Genomic DNA, 12,921 nt, shown 5'->3' on the forward strand with positions numbered 1-12,921 from the left:
AAATCTTCTGGCATTTTTCACAGATGGATGGAGTCTTATCGTGTGTCCAAACCTAATTCCATCTTCAATAATCATATTCTCCTCTTTAAATTTACATTGTTTTTACTCATCTCTCAGACATTTGATTCACATCCCTGTCATCGTACTGCATCACTGTGCACCATGCACTGTATTTTATTACAGATAGTTGTGTTTCCATAATGAGTGATGTAGGTCTGAACTGAAAAAGGAATTGCAGTCTTACTGAAGTATATTGGTACCAGAGAGAGAGGTCTGGTGTTTCTCTCAGGGGTAGAAGGTAAGGACAAGGTTTGGCAGGGTTTGGCAGGTGCTGCCATGACAGACTGAGGGATTCACTGTTGAGTCTGAAGGATAAAGGGCTTGCCTGAGGAAACAAGTGCTTCTGGTGACAGGAGCTGCTAAGAGAATTACCAGGAAACTCCCTTCATTTTGACTACTTCATTTTCCCTGACAGAATAAAAAAAAACAACTTCACAATTCTAAAAAAAATCTGCAATATAAAAATGTTTCCAGCACCTGCCAGGCACTTTTTAAATCCACAGGCATGGAAGAAGGGAGTGGGGGTACCAACCCGTCTGTTAGCTGAACCTGAATGGTGGATCACTTAACTCAGAGAGGCAACAGGTGTGGATGTGGCTTTGAAGATCCAGGCAGCATCTCAGGGCTGTAACACTGGCATTCTTCATGCATCATTTTCATCTTGAAATCTTTTCACCATTATTCCCTTTTCTCTGCAACATGTTGGTTTATGCCACTTGTTTCAAACTAAATTGCTGAACTACTGGCTTGTGTGATCTACTATTGATATATTTTTCTGTAGTGCAATTTCTGATTCATTCACTGCTCAAATATTTCTGTATTTCCCTATGCATTACTAAGGAAGGAATAGCCTGAAATAAGCCACCCAATGCCACACATACCATGTGTCAGAAGAGAGAAGAACCCACTTTTTCCAGCACCTCCTCTTCCACATCCCTGCTGGGGAAGTGTACTCCATATCAGAGACTCAGACACTACATCTTTAATAAATAATCTACCTTTCAGGAAGCCTCAGTGCTTTCAACATCATGCCTGATATCTTTGCATTAATTAAATATTTATATCAATATTCTTACTAAATATTTACTTACTAGCTTTATAACTGTGAGCATACCAGGGTGGGTCAGTGTATCACACTCATTTTGCCTTTTGAGACTACTAAGTAGACCACAGTGTTTCATCTTTCTCTACTTTTAAACTGCTAATCTATGTTTCTCATAGGTCTAGCATCAAGAAAAACAAAACAAACAATACAAAAGATAGCTCTATCTACCTTCTATTTACATTACTTTAAAAATCCACTGAATGTGTAAAGAAATATAAATTTATTTTATTTTAAAATATATTTTTGTGGAGTGAAAAGGAAAGTTGTGGAATGAGGAAGGTAGTATTTGAGATGTCTGTGAAGCAGTAAGGAGACAGGCTACTGAAACCCTCTGAAAATTAACCTGTAACATCTGGAAAGGGTCAACAAGTCTGCCAAGTGATGAGAACACAGGAATATCAAAGTAGGCAAGTATTGGTTTTACCCCAAGCATGGCTGACAAAATGGAAGAAAAGCAGGAAAACAGTGTTAAGAGTAAATCAGAAAGGACCTTCTTGATCTTGGTTCTATTAGTTTCTCTTTTAATCAGTCTTCAGAAGATGGGAGGCAAAACAAGGAATGGACTGAACTACAACTTGTTCCCACCTACAACTCACATGGACTAATCCATGTTGCATATAGGTAAAACTTTCCGAAGGGAAGGCCATGTAAAATCATAGCTCAAGCTGCTACTTCAGCTAAGCAGAAAAGGGCTGTGGGAAAGTGACTCAGCTGAATTAGAGGTAGAAACACAAGAAAAATAAGAAAAACTAGAAAAACCATCACATGTTCACATTGTGGTGGTTGGTTGAACTTTTTGTTATGATTAAAAACTATGTAGCTGATGCCTGTCTAATTGCTTAAAAAGGCCGGGTTTTTGGAATAAAGGGCTCCCCTTTGCACCTGCCTGGGGACCCTGCATCACTTCAGACCCTCTCCTCACAACCATGCACCTCTGAGACTGAGGCAAGGAGAAGGTGGTACCACGACTCTTCATGTGCAAGGTCACAGGCCCTCAACACCAAGACCTTTGCATGTTCTCCAAACAGTTATGTGCAGGAAATTATACCATTTTGTACTCATAACCTGCATTTCCAATGCATTTTTCATGCCCTACGCTACATTATCTTCCTTTCTCATTTCTTTGGCCTTTCTTCTTTTTAAGATGAGGGCTGCCACTTAAGCCACATTTCCCCAGGCTCTGTCTTGTACAGCGCAGGGCACCCCAGCTCCCATTTAGCAGCTTGGGAAGCCCAGTGTGGGATCAGATCTCCCATTCTCTCAGCTGATGCTGCTCCTCTGACCCAGCCTCTACTGGCTTGATGATTGTTTTACATCACTACCTTGTTTGCAATGGGAGGTCACTGAAAGTTCACCTGAAATCCGGACTCTTATTTCACTGCCATAGTCTCTAGGTGACTAAGGATCATCTTTGCTACTTTTAACAAGTCTTTTCACAATCTATACCCTTTTCTTCATGCATACTGAGGTCTTAAAGTGGTCAACTTAAAGCCATCTATCTTGATAAAGTGGCTGAATTACTGCTGCTGAATGGGAGCCCATTATCTACAATTAGTTTATGGCTCTTAATAGCCATTATTGCAAAAGATGGATTTCTCGATAGGGTAAGTGTCTTACCAAAGATCCTGTTAGTAGTCCTGCTTATGAAAACCTGAATTGTAGGTGCTTTCTGGAAAAGATCAGGTTGCTCTCTAAGTGAAATAAACCATTACCAGCTTATTACTATGGGTAATATATAGGTTATATACATTATAATAATCATTATACACCATTTGGTTCTCTTGTGCTGTGTACTGTATGCAAATGCATGCAGCACTAGTTAGACAGACTGAAAAAATGCTGTGAGGATGTCACCATATGGTTTAAGTGAAAAATACCAAACTTCTCACAACTAGAAGATGTAGTAACTTGCCTCAGAGTAGCAGCTTTTCTTTCTCTGTTTACAGAAGTATAGTGGTTAGAAGAGTTAGAATTTGTGCTTGCCAATTCATTGGAGAAAACTATGGATTTATGAATCTCCTTGAGGAAGTGACTCCTGATGAAGGACACAAAGGAGCAGAGAGTAGAGGCTGAGTAGATGGGGTCATGAACTTCATTTTACTTCTCATCATGAGTAATAGTGCTAAACTGATAGTCAGTCAGATCTCTCATTTTCTTTAATTTAACGCTATACTTCTTGCTCCTTGCATTACTGACCCCACATTATAACTGAACCATGCGTTTTATTACAATCCTAAGCACTGATTTAAATGCACGAGAAGATTTCACTGCTTTTTATACTGAACAGTTATGTGGGGTAAGTTTTGTTCTTTTCACATGAAGAAGCCATTCAGAGCTAACAACTTGTGTAATTTTAATCAAGTCTCATTTCACACAGGCTGTGAACTTTAATATGGATTGCTGTTTCTTCTGGATTTCAAATACAGTGTACAGTTCAACACAAGCCTGACCTTTGTGGTTTCATATAGGCACATACTTGCTAAAGTCACTTCATTAGACATCAATGGCAATAGAGCTTTCAACCTTGTTGCCAACTTTCTTCAGATCTGCTGCTGATTAACAATATATACATATTAACCAATGTCACATTGTTCTTGATTAAATATCAAAAGCACACATATGTACATATCTGCTGAGATGCAGCTGTGGTTCTACATCAGAAAGTGAAGAAGCACTAGAAGCACTAGAATGGAGTGTTTGTCTAAAAGTAAAGGTGTGTGCAGTTACTTAATATCTGAAGGTTTTAGTCAGGTTTGTGGGTTGCTTCTGATGGTATAATGCATTTCAAAATGCAAAGAGCTTCTCTACAAGCAGAAGTATTTTCAGGCTGTTCTTTCTGCTCTTTTAGTTCACTTCCTAATTCAGATTTGAGAAAGTCTTTAATGTTTGGCAAATACTTTGCTCTACTGTTTTATGCATATAATATTCTTTGAGATAAATGAATTTGTATTTAGTATTTATATTTGGATAGTCCCTACAGGATTACAATTCATGGTCCTGTAAAGCTAATCATTATTAAAAGATACAGAAAATGTGCTTTCCAGCCTCACAGAGAAGAGCTGTAATGGCTGCTGTGACCACAGGTGGTTCTGAGCACAGTGTGTTCATCAAGTGCCTCTATTTCCAGCTTTGTCTCTTGTATTTTCCAGAGCAGTTACTGGATTTTAGGATCAATATATCAAAAGCATGGGATGCTAAGAAAAAATGTGGTCAATTACTCTTCAAGAGTAGCATCCAGCTTGTCTATTACTGGCTATGTTGGACATCATGTCCAAAGTGTGAGTTTCATTCACTGCTTCAAACACCTTCATGATGAGGTGAATAACTTTTCTTGTACAGCCCCAGTTTCTCTTGTCTGTACAGTAGCTTGAATTAATAGTTTGGATTTAAGGACTTATATTTAGATGGATAAAATTAAATGAAAAAAAAAAAAAACTTCTAATAATTTCTAACTACATGCGAACTAGTTGTGGCTTTGGTTTTACCAAGGACAAGGATCTTAACTCCACTGACTGATTTTTACCATAGCTTGTTTTGACATCTGAAAGCATTGTGCACCTGCTAGTCAGTGAGCACAAGAAAAATTTCACCACCTAGGCCATAGTAGGAGTCTCAGAGCCCACTGGCTCAGGTTTGGTAATAGATGCAAATACTGTTTGAAGGTAGGTAGAACACGGGATCCTTCATCACTGTGTCAGCCACTGCTACTTCCAGATTTATGATATGCCTTGAAGAAGAAGAAGCTTTATCCTACCCTCATACTTAGGTAGCCTTGGGTCTAGTCATGTCTTTATTCAGAGTCTAGAACTAAGATTTCAACTTCGTTTTTTATAGGTCTGCTAAATTTGCTTCCTAAATTGGTTTTGCTCTGGCTCTACAAGGTAATTATAGTCTTTCCTACAGTGCTGCAGTTCAGACCCATAGTCACCTACCTCACAATCATCTATTCATTTTCTCACTTCTTTTTGTGTTTTGGTTTTGTTCTGATCTATGTGTGTAACTTCACATAAAGCTTAGGGTTTTCTTCTTATAGATTTGCTGTACCTACAGTTTTATTCTCTTGTAACTCTGTGAATAAAAAGCATCTATTTCAGAGGTGCAGCTCTTAATTCTCTTCAGGAAGTCTCAAACTTCTGAAACTTACAGCTTTATTTTATAACTTCACATACATTTCTAACCATTACTTTAGATAGTTTGTTAAGTATTTTTCTCAGCAACAAGAATACTTACGTCCATGACAGGCAGCATGAGGATGACCCAAAATCATAATCTGCTTTTAATACAGAAAAAGTCTTAGTGAGTATATTAATGAAACCTGTCAGAACCCTGAAATGAGCTGGAAGAAACTATCATCAGAAGTGTTAGTAAGAACTACTACAGTTATTATTATTGACACAATTGTGCTTGCAGCAAACCTCCAGCTCTTTTCTGATTGTTTTTTATTAGGAAAAATCATGCTTCTTATCTGAACATATATTTTAATAAAAGGGCCATGACATGTCTTGTTTCTTTTTGCATTTATGTGGGCAAACAGGACCAGTCCCAGTAGATGCCATATGAATCACCATATTGAAGAATCTTGTTCTGATGTTTTGGTGCTTGCTGCACTAAAGAAACAGCTACTCATATTATTTTCATGTTACTTTTCAATATATTTGCAAATCTCTATGGTTCATATTATAGTCACTTCCAAGAACAGTTTCTATTTCTCCATCCTCACTGTGCAGAATGAAGATAAAGATTTTCTCTCTTCAATCATTCTAAAAAACCCACTTTTTTTTTCTTTTATGATTATTGTCTCAGGTTAGTGCATGTGTGTGCAGGAGACATCTGTGGTCTCTTAGGTGCATATGTTATCAAATGTCAGAAGATATTGTGCAAACAAAATGCACAGGGGATAGAGAAATGGAAAATGGCTAGTCATTTCCAAGCCCTTTAAATCAGACGTCCCCAAATCTGCTGAGCTATGCTGGAGCTGCAGAAAGTACAGAGCTATCAAAATGTCACTGCTCTTCCTGCTAATGGTGCTGCCAGACCCAGTTTGACAGGTCTTACTCAAGTAAAGCAGCACAGAAAGTCAGATGGAGTTTTTTGGAGCGATGTTCAGGGCCACTGCACACTCTTGCCACTGAAAAACAATGTCAGTGTCTTAGAGGACTGCTAACAGAGAAGTAGTAAGTGCCAAAATTAAAGACTGTAGAAAAAATTGAAAATGCAAAGTTAATGTTAACTGATGGGAGAAGCAGAGAAGACTGCCCATTAACATTCACACAGGCTTTCAAATATGAAATAGTCATTATAACTGTTTGCATAGACCACAGTTTCAGCCTTTTATCCTAACAGCTTAGCTATATCTCCTAGCACTGAATCTATTTTTACATTCAATGCAGTATATTTGTTGACTTTACTGTATGAAAACCAGGATCTGTAGGTTTGTAATGTACATTCAGAATGTAAAAAGCTCCCATATGGCAAGTTTCAAACAACTCCTGATGCTAACAAATATACAAAGCCACTTTTTACATAAGGTTAGTAGCTCCTCGTTCCTCAAGCAGTTGAAATGTCTTCTGCTCCCTAGACATGGTGTTTGGTACGTGACTGCAGCAGATACGGGTTCACCTCAGGCACGTAACTCACAGAACTCATTAAACATCCAATTTAGCTGTTCTGAATTACAGTTTGTGAGAGCTTATTTCTCTCAATAGAAAAGAAACTTTAGAAGACAAGTCTCGTCTTCTCTCCTCCAAATCAGTTCCAGTGCTCAGCTCCTGCTGTAAATTATTATTCAATGCAAGCCAAAGTCTCGAGAACTTGCTGGCCTGTTTGCTATTGGCAAGCATATCAAAAACATTCAGCAGTTTTTCAGGTTTTTTCAAACCCTTCTGCTCTTTATTTCACTGAAAAGGATAAAAACAGAGGAGGTTGATTCACATGGACATATAATCTCTCCAGGATTTTTGACCCAAGAATGTGGTGGCCCTTGTGTGCATCAGCAAGAATATTTTAAAATATATCTGTAATGTTTGGCATCATCTCAATATTCCAGACACAACAAAACTATATGACTGTAAAATCTGTTTGATGGCCACTAGTAGTGACAGGATTTGTCTTTTTAAATTCCATCTCATCTCTAGACTAATTGAACTCTATTTGCACCATAGTTCTGATCTTAGAAGCTTGAATTCCACCTTCCAATAAATCATTATAATTTGACTGCAAAAACTTCACTTATTTCCAAACACTGAAGAGCAATGCAAGTCAGCCTCTGAGAATTAATATTCCAAAGACTATGGATATTTTTGGACCTCTAAAACAAACTACCCCCATGGAGTGAATAAAAACATACCTTGTCAGCCCATCAAGATGAAATGATCCCCTGAAGCAGGGATTTGGCATTCTGAGAACCTTTTTAAAGCTTGCTTTGAAACCTGCTTGAGTATATTGAAAGAGTTACTGAGGAGTAGTTAAAATACTATATATTTTATGTGTGACCCTACATTCTACATGGATAGAATAATTAAATATAAGTGAAGAGAAATAGTTAATTAAGCAATGAGTGTAACTGCAGTTTCCTAACATATGTCTTCATCTCTGTACAGACAATGGTTTCTATTGTTTTCTTTAGCTTGTGAAATAGAACCAGCTGTCACCTTTTACTGTTGCCTTTTCAGAAAACAGAGCATTTGGCTGTGGCAAATTGTTTCGTTTTTCTAACTATTCAACATACAGGTTCATCTGTCTCTTTTCTGAACATTTTGCACTGAATGGCTAACAAGAATATACACAGCTTAGTCATATTACTGCCTTAATTAAAGAGGGTGCTACTAGAAAAGTGGATTTAATCCCAGTGTTTTAATTGAGTTCTAGCTTGGCAGAAGTCCACCTGCCTGGATTCAATTGGATATAGTTCTTTCCTTCTTGCTCCAGACATTACTGTTTCCTGCTACCATTGAACTGCTGCAGTGATTCTCCCCTTGCATCTGAGCACATATAAAGGCAGTCCTAGAACACAGAAAGTCTCCTGCATAAAAGGGATGTAACACAAAGCTACTATTTAAAACTAAAGCGTTCCACTGCTTACATGTTCAATTGTCTGAGGAAGGCAGTTGTGTTCACACTCTGACCCCATACTGGGTGTCATGGTCAGAACACGGAGCTCAGCACAGACAACTAAAATTAGTTCAGAAAGGCATCATCTGTCCTGTTAGTAAAACCCAAGTTATCACTTCAAAATCACACTGGAAAAGTTTATACATGGTGCAGTGACTTCATGTCACAAACAAAGGGGACAGATTTCCCACCCGGAGTCACAGAGTGGGTGAAGCCAAAATCCCAAATATATTGACAGTGGGCAGTATTTTGTAGCTTTATTTTACTCATCTTTGAAAATCCTAGCTAATTAAACACAAAGGCTTTTAGGAGAGTAGATTTCTACTCCTTCTGCCATTAAACATCTTCTGCTATTAAAATTCTTATGTTAGCTGTCCAGATGTGGTAGATTTCCTAGAAGTGGAGAGGAACCCAGTAGAACCCAAGGTCACAGTTCAGTTGATCTTAGGGCAGAGAGGGCTCTGAATCCTGTAGGTAAGTATGGTCACCAGGCTATCAGTCAGCCACCAAAAAGAAAACAAAGCAACACAAAATGGGGGTCTCATTTTTTCCACATTCACACAACAAATTTTAAAACTTGATATCGCAGCCTTTCAGCCAAGGATATTCTATGATCCTATTCCATCCTATTTGCTGTCTCTAGCCAAAGAGTTGCTCAGTCATATCATGAGGAAGAGGAAAGGACAAGGGTGGAAAGAAACAAAAAAAAGAACATGGAAGCTGGAAACTTGAAAGGAGTGAGTTAACATCCTCCTGCAAAACACCAAAAAAAGAGGGCAAGCACTCAGTCACAGCAGTGGGATTCATCTTCATCTCTCTCTAGTCATTCAAAGTGAGGTATAAACCAGCCATGTAATTTCCTCCTGTGAGTAGAGATGGGCACCTCCACATGGCAATTCAGCTCACAATTCTCTGGTGTCTGTCTGGGTAAGATTAACCCCTCGTGTTCCAGCAGGCATGTAGCTACAGCCACCTCTGAATCAAGGTTTATTGGTTCATCAAGGGTTGAAATGTCAATATATGCATTGCTCACCACTCCCACAGCCTTGATCTTCTCTCACATCTAACTTCTATAGTTCATCCTTCTACTCCCTCCTTCAGACATAGGAAGTAGCTCTTGAAAGATACTTGAGCTTTTAGAGTCAGTGAGATCCGTTATATTTTAGAACTACCAAAAAACAGACTGGTCTCAGCACAGACACCAGTACACCTGGTCTGTACCAGTATGATGGCTCTGTTTCCTCTGAGGTGACATATGTGAAATACTGAGACTACACACACCCCCCCCCCCACATGAAAGCAAATACTGAGAATTGCACATGTTTACCAGCCTGAAAGCCCTGCCACATAATACAATTATGATCTATCAAGCACTTGCCAGTTTCACTCTCTGCAAAGAGCATTTTGCCACTCTCAGTTCACCCATCCATTCTGCTGCTAAAAAGATGAGTTTTTGCTAAATAAGATTAGTAATAAAGAAGGAGATATTAAGGCGGGGGGCAGGGAGGGGGGAAGAATGCTACATTTCTCACTGAAAATAGCTGCATAATTAAATATCACAATGTGTGTTGTTGGGCCTGTTGAACTAACTTGAATGCAACATATTATGAAACTAAATTCATTCACTTGCCTGGCAGGAGGCAAATGTCTAACTCAAACTTACATATCCCCAGACTGATCTTTATAGAGAATTATAAGCTAACCAGAGGCATGGGTTTTTTCTGTTGTTTTAATTTAGGATAGACCCACAAGACTTCATACTGAGCAAATTCTGGAGATTAAAAAATGCTTTCTAAACTCATCTAAACCTCAAGTGCCCAATATCCCCATGATTTTGAGAATCACTCCAGCCTCAGCACTCAAACAGCTTGTCCAGGGAGCAGCTTACTCTCTCCTCTCAGAGCTACATCTTCCCAAAGGTGAAACTATGATTCATATCTGCAGTTTTGCCATACTTCTCTCTTTCATGACTTCTACTTTTAAGATGATGCCAATGCCACGGGCAGGGAATTTTCCTCCGTGACGCTGTTCTCTCCTCTCTGTCTAATGTTGTAAATATCTTGTTATTTCGTGAGTTAGTGTATTGATGTGATTAATCTTCAGCTTCTTCAAAGGCTGGAACAGGGGCTGACTTCCCTTAAAAATCAGTGATATAGAAATGTTCTCATTCTCTACATCAGTTAGGCCACTACTTTGGCTGGTTTTTATTTTACACTGATGGAAAGAGGTATTACAGAGGAGGAAATGATAGCTCTATTCAAATGAGAACCTAAGCCTCAGTGTTCTTTTACAGTTCAGACAAGTTACAGACACTAAACACAAGTCCTATCAAACTTTCATCAATTGTTTTCCCCTTCCCCTTTGAATAACTGTGCAGTTTTTCCTCTCCCCCACCTACCAATCCCACCAGTCTGCAGGAGACTCAGATTTGGTCTCACACCTCCTGTGGCAGTATTAAGGCTGCAAGAGGATCTGGGAATAAGAGAAACTGCAGGTAGCCGAATTCCTTGCCTGTGCTTAACATAGGGATCACATCAGCTGGGCATGAAGCTGCAAGCATTTCTCAAAGTGCAAATAACTCCTCATTTCAGGGGTAACCTCCCACAGTGGCACCATTACTTTACAGTCCCAGCACTTGGTGACCACAAGGCAGGGTGTGTGATCCACACAATTTGGATTACCATTACTCCCAGCATGGTCTCACTTTCTTACACCCAGATGTGTGGCAGCAGCTCTCTGGCCACAGCGAGCAGGCACAGATTTTCCCAGGCATTTTCCTGGGGAAGGCTGTGAGAAGATCAGAGGAAAGAATGAGAAACAATTCTTACCTCCACTTGTACCTGCTGTTGTGCACATGTGGGATGTGTCGTGGAGATTTGTTTACCACAGGGTGAGTTCTTAATTGGACACTGGATGATGTTTGGATGGATTGACCAATTAGAACAAAGCTGTATGGGACTGGCTGTAGGGGTTATTAAGTTTCTTAATAAGTATAGTATTGTATAGGATAAGATGATATAATAAAGCAATTGATCAATCTTCTGCAATCATGGAGTCAATGCTAATTATGACCCAGCTGGGAACTGCAGCGACACAGAACCAGACCTGGGGAGAACAGCAGCTCAGACTAGAGGACGGGAGATGTGTGTGGCAGGTTAGGAGGCCACTTTGCTCAGGAGGCAGGAGGGATGATTCAGGGATGATACACAGGTACTCGGGGAGCTCCATGATGTGAGAGGAGCCAGCAGATTGCAGAACCAGCCTGTGCCGTGGGGCACTCGAGGGAGCAGCTGGGAGCACTGCAGGTGCTGCCCGGCACCGCCTGCCTCTGACAGTGCTGCTGCTGCACCAAGCAGGGACCAGCAGGGACACGCAGCAGAGAGGGTGGGCTAGCAGCAGCAAGGTGTGGTGGCCCAGGCTCTTTGGAGATGTGGGAGTGTGGAGGAGGCAGTGAGGGATTCAAGTTGCTGGGGGGGGGTTGAGGGAAGCAGAAGGGGATTGTGCCAGTGTCTGGGGGGACATCTGGGTTGGGGCAGTGGGACTCGCAGGATGGCTGAGAGAGTCACTGGGGAGGGAAAGGCTCCCAGCCAGATGAACATGTTGGATTGTTGCTTGCAGGACCTGGCAATCTGAGCACCCCTGTCATAAGCATTTAGAGGCACTTTGGGTTCTGTCTTTCCCAAATGAGTACTTGTAAGTCGCCTTGATGTTAATGAGAATTGCACGAACGCATCAGGGAAAGAATAGTCCCTCTACAATGGGCATGTGACAGCTAAAGAGCATCAGTCAGGAGGGAAACAAAAGAGGTCATAATTTATGTAAAAGGTTCATTTTTAATGTAAATTCTGCCCCCAAATGTTCTGCTTACAAGCCTGAATATGTGGTATTTGGCAGCGGAAAATGAAAGGGGTGAAAAACTCACTGCTGGCAGGTAACTGCATAATGTGATAGATTGATTTAAAATCCTTGTCATCTTTCTTTTTCACCTGCATACATAACGATCCTCTGTTAGTCATTAGGGCTTCTTGTACCTTCAGCACTCTAAAAAAATATTGGCTTTGAAATGATACTTCATTGTTAAGGAATTTTTTGTCAGCTAGCTCCATTTATCGATGTATCAAAGCCATTTTACAAGAGATAGGCTCCACTTTGGCACGGATAGCGCATACATTACACGCCTTGCGAGGACTCATCTCATTCCAGCACTGAGTGGAAGTGCCAATTGCCACCGCGGTACACAATGAGCCGTGTCACCCGGCGCTGGGGACAGCAAGGGACGTGCATCAATCAGCCCCCAGTGCTTCCTCCCGGCCAGAGATGAGAGGAGCGGGACACAGGGGTCACAGCTGACACATGCTTGGGGTACCCTCTGCCCAGAGGAGCAGGGGACGCTGCTGCCAGGGCTCCCAGGTGAGGGGGAACATATGCCACCAAGCTGCAGCTTTCTGTTGTTCTATTTACACCTCCTCCCCAGACAGCAAGAGCCAAGCCAGGAAACTCTTTTCTGAAGCCATATGTGTGTCTGCAACAAGGATTTTTTTTTTCAGCCTACCGGCGATAACTGAGGGTGTCACACTGCTTTGTGAGCAAAATTTTGTAGCATAAGCCAAACAGAAAGACTACCAGCAACTACTTCCAAAGCTGTT

The sequence above is a fragment of the Lonchura striata genome, chromosome 2 (assembly GCF_050655825.1).
Source record: "Lonchura striata isolate lonStrDom1 chromosome 2, ASM5065582v1, whole genome shotgun sequence".
Lineage (NCBI taxonomy): Eukaryota > Metazoa > Chordata > Aves > Passeriformes > Estrildidae > Lonchura > Lonchura striata.